Genomic DNA, 8001 nt, shown 5'->3' with positions numbered 1-8001 from the left:
CAGCAGAAATTGTGGCTGAGTGAGACAGAGGGCTGGTGGAGTCCCAGGCAGTTCCTCTTGGATGGCCCACACACAGATTTACTCAAGACTTATTCCCTCTGAGGTCTAGTGCTGGGGTTGTAGCTTGAAAGGCATCAGGGCCATACAGGGAGGGGCTGAATTGTCTGGCATCAGGACAAGAGCTGGTGGGCAGCTTTCTACCAGTCAAAAGTGCTGGAAGAGGCCATTGTTCCTTTTCTGAGATCCCCCATACAGAGTCAGCAGGTGGGCGCCATATCTGAGTCTCCATGAACCTGGTTCAGTGTTTGAGATGCCCTCATGATTGACCTGGCCCCACTCAACTTGCTGGCCCACCCAAGCCATTTCCAGTGTCTTTTCCATACAAATGGCCTCTCTTGCTTCATGCTTCATATTTTTCTAAAATCTCTCAAATATGCAGCATCTGGCCTCTGCATACCCTGCACCTCTCACTAAATGGCCCCATGCCTAGCATGAGTGGCAGCTGGCCTTGGTTCACAGGTTGGCCTCTCCTGGGCACCTTCAAGCCTACACAAGTAGCAACCATCTTCAGATTGCTCTGTAATTCATGCCGAGTAGTCCCAGGCAGAGTACAGGTAGTGGCTGACCTTGCAACTCCCTGGAGGCTCCAGAGCCAGTGCACCAGCTGGACAGCTACAGACCATGCTGGATCACAATCCTAATACCTCAGTGAGCAACACACTCAAGGGGAAGACCCTGTGAGCACCAAAGCCCCAATGAAACAAGTTCTGCACAGCAGCTCCTTTGTTGTAGTTGCAGCCAGTTCTCAGTTCTCACAGCCAATTGACCTAGGGGTCAATCCCTTCCAGAAACACCAACAGCAATCAAGGCTCAACTACAACACAGCCAACAGCAGCATTCCTAGAGCACCAGCTCAGGTGACTGGGGAGGATGTGCCACTGGGCCCTACAGAACACCTGCTATTATAAGGCTACTCTTCCAAGTATGGGAGTTATAGCAGCTCTACCTTATACACAGAAAGAAACATAGAAAAGCAGAAAAAATGTGGAGACAAAGAAACAGATCCCAAATGAAAGAACAACAAAAAAAGAAATCTCCAGAAATAGAACTAAATGAAATGGAAACTACAGATACAGAGTTCAAAACAATGCTTATAAGGATACTCAAGGAACTTAGTGAGAACTTCAACAGCATAAAAAAGGACATAGAGCCCTGGCAGAGTGGCTCAGTTGGTTCATTGTCCTATGCACCAAAAGGTTGCTGGTACAATTCCTCATCAGGGCACATATCTAGGTTGCAGGCACAATCCCTGCTTGGGGCATGTCCGGGAAGCAACCAATTGATGTTTCTCCTTCACATTAATATCTCTCTCTTTTTCCTCTCTCTCCCCTTTCCTCTCGCTCAAAAAAAAAAAAAAGAGAGAGAGACATAAAAATCAGTCAGAAATGAAGGCTACATGAACTGAAATGAAGAATACATTACAGCCAATAGTAGAGTTTATGAAGCAGAGGATCAAATCAGTGATTTAGAAAATAAGAAAAGAAAAAACACTCACTCAGAATGGCAAAAAGAAAAAAATTATCCAAATAAATGAGAATAGTGTAAGGAGAAGCTGGGACAACTTCAAATGCACCAACATTCACATCATAGGGGTACTGGAAGGAGAAGAGAGGGAGTGAGAAATTGAAAACCTATTTGAAAAAATAATAACAGAAAAATTTCCTAACCTGGTGAAAGAAATAGACATACAAGTTCAGGAAGTAGAGAGTCCCAAACAAGATGAACCCAAAGAGACTCACACCAAGATACATTATAATTAAAATATAAAAGGTGAAAGACAAAGAGAGAATCTTAAAAGCAGCAAGAAAAAAGCAGTAGTTACCTACAAGTGAGCTCCCATAAGTCTGTCAGCTGATTTCTCAACAGAAACTTTGCAGGCCAAAAGGAAGAGGCAAGAAATATTCAAAGTGATGAAAATCAAGGACCTACAACCCAGATTGCTCTACTTAGTAAAGCTATTATCTAGAATCAAAAGACATATAAGGAGCTTTACAAACAAGAAAAAGCTAAAGGAGTTCACCACCAAACTAGTATTACATGAAATATTTAAGGGTATTCTTTAAGAAGAGGAAGAAGAAGAAGAAAAGATTAAAAATATGAACAATAAAATGGCAATAAATACATATCTATCAACAATTGAATCTAAAAATCAAAATAGCCCTAGCTGGTTAGGCTCAGTAGATAGAGCATCGGTCTACAGACTGAAGGGTCCCAGGTTCAATTCGGGTCAAGGGCACATGCCCGGGTTGCGAGCTCGATCCCCAATAGGGGGTGTGCAGGAGGCAGCCAGTCAATGACTCTCATCATTGATGTTCCTATCTCTCCCTCTCCTTTCCTCTCTGAAATCAATAAAAATATATATAAAAATAAATAAAAATAAACAAACAAGAAGTCTAATGAACAAAACAAACTGATGAATAAAATAGAGGCATAGAATCATGGAACAAACTGATGACTTTCAGAGGGAAGTGGCGGGGCGGGGGGGGGGGGGGAGCGGGGGAGGAGGGAAGAGATTAACTAAAGATCTTATATGCGCATATGCATTACCTATAGATACAAACAATAGGGTGGTGAAGGTCTGGGGTGGGGTGGGAACCTGGTGGAGGAAGACAATGGGCGGGGGGAGTGAAAGAGGGACATCTGTAATACTCTCAACAATAAAGATTTTTTAAAAAATTAAAAAGAGAACAAAGAAAATAGAAATTCTAACAAGAGAAAATAATAATAAAATATCAAGATTAATTGTAAGGTCCTTTTGACTAACACATTCTGTGGTTCCTGCCACTTTTCTTTCTTCTCAGAAAAGCAATGTAACTCCCACTTCTATAACTGCAGAAGCAGATTTACCAAGAAGTAGTGAAGCTTAATATTCAAAGCCCTTCCCAGGGCCTTGGGAGGGGCAGTGTTGACACAATCATATGTTTTTGTAAAATTTGCCAAACCGATATTTTTGTATTCCTTTTCTTTAAAAAGGATCCCCAATATTGTTTAAGGCTTGAGCTGCACAAAATCTGGATCTGGCCCTGTACAGAGGACAGATTTCTGGCCAAACTTACCAATAAAGTTTAGAGTTCATGGGAAGTAAACAAAACCATCCAGTGATACAATAAGTCCAGGCACTGGTTAAAAATGCAATCACTTTCAACTTCCTCCTCTTTTCACTTCCCCTCTGGCTCATTCTGCTTTTTTAGAGCAAGAGCTGAGAACTTGAACATCGAACTGGCTGACCCAAATTCACAACCTGAACTAGAGTCATAAAATGCACTCCTCATAATAGGGCACTGTTCTCTGTGCCAGTACTGGAGGCACAAAATCCCTGAAAACATGTGTTGATCTACTTTGCTAACAAGAAATCGCAAATTGCATGAACCACTAGTGAAACAGGATACAGCCAGTTGCCATCCCTAGAAGGCCAGTTTTTAATTCACCTCGTGTTTTAATACATCATTTAAAATAGAGTAGCTGGTGGCTGTTTTTCAGGCTCAGCAGAGATTATTTTTACTCTCAATTACAGTGATCAAAATAGCAACTACAGTACTGTGGCACTGGGAACAGAGGATGGACTAGTGTTCATTTAATTGCTTTTCAAGAAAGAGTCGGTCTTCATAAAAATGTGGTGTTTTGTTTCTTTATTCCGTATGGCTTCTCCCAGTTGCTTATACTCCCTGGGACTGGCTTTCCTAGATGACATCTTCAAATCTCATGCATCTGGCTCACCTTTGGGGTGCAACTAACTAGGTGTAGGTGTTCTCCTGCCGAGCCTCTCAAGCTACATCTCAAGGCTCTTGGAGTTTACACCAAGGTCCCTGCACTATCTGAAGTGACCACCACTCTTTCAGGCAGTCTGCTCCTCATCTCTTTTCCAGCTCCTCTCCCCATGGACAGCATCAGCCATAGGGCATTCCATTCCCCAGGGAGTCACCATGCAATTACTAAACACCAATTCTGAGTCCAGCTGCAGGGGAGCCAGGAGAAGCATCCTTGGGGGGTAAACTACACACAAACATTTTTATTCTACTTGTTGGGAATGTAAGCTACTAAGCGATATTTCACAAGCCACTTATGCAATGGTCAGCCTACTTCCCGAAACTTATACTGCTGGTGGCATGGGTGGAAGAGATCTAGCAAGGAGATTTTTCCAAACCAACATTAAACTCTACATTCCTTTGTCCTTGCAAATTGTTTCTTTCCCCTGTCTTGTCTCCTGCCATGCTTCTAGTCCCTTGCTCTGCCTCTACCCATATCTAGCATTGTCCTCTCCTAGGCATCAAAGACATTGAGCATTCAGTCAAAAAATATTTAGCAAGTGCATACCTTGTGGAGCACTGTGTTTTGCTCTGGGGGAGCAAAAATGAAGAAGAAATGGTTTCTGTCTCAGAGTTTAGTGGCAATGATGGATACATTAAACACAGCACACAAGTTCTTTGTAGTAAGTGTTGGGATGGACAGTGAAGTTCCCTGGTGGAAGTCTACACTTGAATCTGTGCAAGTGCTTTTAGTGGCTTCGTGGGAGGAAGGTGCAGTGGAATCCTGCCCCAGATTTGACCAAAGGAGCCCCACAGTGGTCCAAACATTTCAGTTGAAGGGAGTGTTCTGCTGCTTGAGTAGAAATAATTAATATCTGAGGTTCGGTATAAGTGTTCTATCCTGCCATAATAAATTACCACAACCTAGAAGCTTAAAACAACACTCATTTATTATCTCACAGTTCTGTAGGTCAGAAGTCCAGCAGGCCTGGCTAGGTTCTCTGGCAGCCGTGGGCAAGCTACGGCCCGCGGGCCGGATCCGGCTGTTCTATCCGGTTCTCTTGCTCTCCCCTCTGCTCCTTTACTTTGAATTTATATTAGTTCACACAAACACTCCATCCATGCTTTTGTTCTGGCCCTCCAGTCCAGTTTAAGAACCCATTGTGGCCCTCGAGTCAAAAAGTTTGCCCACCCCTGGCTTAGAGTCTCAAAAGGTCAAAGTCAGGTTACTGGTTTGCTTGGGCTCTTACTGGAAACTCAGAGCAGAATCTATGTCCAGGCTCATTTGAGTTGTTTCCTTCTCATGATCCCCATGTGGCCCCCTCTATCTTCAAGCCAGGAATGGTGGGGTGAGTCCTTCTCATACTTTGGATCTCTCTGCCTTCTTCTTCTGCTTTCAAGAGTTCACATGACTACATTGGGTCCATCTGTGTAATCCAGCATCCTTGCCCTATTTTAAGGTCAGCTGATTGTTATCTTAATTGCATCTGCAAAATCTCTTTTACCACATAACAACATAACCACAAGACTAACACCTGGGCCAGAGATCATGGAGAGCCAAAGGTCTGCCTACCTCAGTCCACCCTACATTCCCCAGAATTCATATCCATCTTATAGGCAAAATGCATTCACCCCATTATTAAGTTTCCAAAAATTTTATCACATTACAGCATCCCAATCCCAGTCCAAAACTCCCAAATCTCATGATCTAAATCAGGTACAGATGAGGTTCTGGGTAGACTCCATTAAGTACAACTTTTGGGCACAATTCTTCTCCATCTGTAGCTCTAAAGAAACAAATTAACTGCTCCCAGCACAGAAAGACAGGATAAGCATTGGATAATAGTCATAAATATTCCTGTTCAAAAAATGAGAAGGTAAAAAGAAATCACCAGTTCAAAGCCGTTTTATACTAGGGGGGTGAGGGCATGAGGGGGGGCGGGGAACAATGGGGGGATAAGGACACATAAGTAATATCTTAATCAATAAAAAAAAATCCCTTTCTCAAAAAGAAAAAATCCAGCCAGAGTAACTCCATTAGGTTTTAATGCCTGAAAATAATTCTCTGTGGCTCTCAGTTCTGCCTTCTCAGTCATCAGGTAAGTTGAAGCAGCACTAATTATATTGCAGGCACTGTGCTGTGGGCTTTACATATATTGACATTTCATCCTCCAACTACCCTATGAAGTGCATTGCTATTAATTATCCCTGCCTTACAGAGGAGGATTCCTGTTGGGTAATGGAAGATCTGACTCAAACCCAGGCAGTCTGGCCTCAGGACCACTATACTACACTCCACTGTCTTGCAACATCAGTAATAATTTTAAACCCCTGGTTTCTGCTCAGGAAAAAAGCAGTTTGTAAAGTATTCCTGGTTTTCCCCATTATACCACACTATTTTCTCTAGATGTGTAAGTATGTTTGTATATCAACGTGCAGCGCCCAGCTGCGGTCCAGGGGGTTAGGAGAACACCTGGCGTCTCTGCGGTGGGTCATAGAGGTGAGAGTATTAAGGGAAATCCCAAGATTTGAACTATTTACATGCAGACCTATTCTCCGGAAACAATATATAACATGAGTTTATATGTGTGTCTCCCTCCCACTTCAAAATAATCTGTTCCTTCCTTTTAAGAAAAGCATAACTCTTCATGAGCATAAATACCATTATCCTTTAGTCGCTGCCCCCGAGGGAGGAACACACTGGTTTAATTCTTCCTCATGGGGAGGTGGGGTTGCACTGTGGTTAGAAGTGGTAGCTTGTGGATTGGACCATCGGAGTTTGAATTTTGGCATCATCTCTTCAGATCTGTTTAATCCTGTATTATTAACTTCTCTGAGGCTCACTTATATGGAGAGCATAGTAATACCTCTCTATGGTGATTTTGTGATGATTAAATGCATATAAACTCTCTGTGCCTAGGATCCAATAAATCCTCAGTTAACCTTTTTTTACTGTTATGATTTCCTCTTTAACACATTAAGAGTGTCACATTAATTCCACATATTTGTGGATTTCCAGTTTTTCTTCTGCTATTGATTTCTAGTTTGTTTACATTATGATTGGAAAACATATTTTATAAAACTTCAATCTTTTAAAAAATTGTTGAGACATTTTATGGCTCCACCTTATTTTAAAAGATGGACAGCTTAATTGTTTTTAGGTATTGTATATAAAAATTTAAGTTATACTGAGTGGTAAGTGATAGAAAGTCATTTTTCTTGCATCTCTAAATGGTAAATCTGGGAAGTATTATATAACCATGAATCACAAAAACAAATCCCAAGCTAAGTAATCTATTTTATAACCTTTTACTCAATGAACATCACGTATGAGGTCTATAGTCATAGCCTCATTAAGTCGTGTTTCGGTAATGTGGCCTTAGTGGTTATTTTCTATGGCTCCTTATGGTGCAATGAGTTCTGTCTATTCCAAAGCAGTGAGATCCAAAGGAGTATGAATTGACCATACATTATAGTTTGTGTTACAACATACTGATAATGTCTTTGAGGCCATTCACTGGCGTCCTTACTTGTAATATAGCAAGCTAAGTCTTTCTAAAGGTATCACTGGGTATTTATTCTATTTACATAGCCAATAATTTAGAACTTTTTAAACATGAATTTTTAGGTTCACAGAAAAATTAATCAGAAAGTACAAAGTTCCCATATATCCCTTGCTACTGCCACAGCCTCCCCCAACTATCAACATCGCCCACCAGAGTGGTATACTTCAGAGTTTTTCTTTTTTCTTTTTCTTTTGTTTCTTTTTTGTTTTGTTTTGTTTTGTTTTTGTTTTTGTTTTTGTTTTTGTTTTGTTAATCCTCACACAAGGATATTTTTTCCATTGATTTTTTAGAGAGAATGGGAGGGGGAGAAACATAGAGAGAGAAACATCAATGTGAGAGAGACACGTTGATTGGTTGCCTCCCATACTGCCCCAATAAGGGCTGGCGATGGAGCCCTTGACCAGAATTGAATCTGTGACCACTGAGCAAAACTAGCTAGGGCCATTAGGGTTTATTCTTGATGTTGTACATTCTGTTATATTTTTTAATCATGGAAAAAAAACAACACCCACATAACATACATTTGACCATGTTAACCATTTTTAAGTGCACAGTATAGTAGTGTTAAGTATAATCACATTGTTGTGACACAGATCTCTAGAACTTTTCATTTTACAAAATAGAAACTC

This window comes from Plecotus auritus (assembly GCF_963455305.1).
Source record: "Plecotus auritus genome assembly, chromosome: 3".
Classification (NCBI taxonomy): Eukaryota; Metazoa; Chordata; class Mammalia; order Chiroptera; family Vespertilionidae; genus Plecotus; species Plecotus auritus.
The sequence above is the reverse complement of the archived record's forward strand: the minus strand, read 5'-3'. Positions refer to the sequence as shown.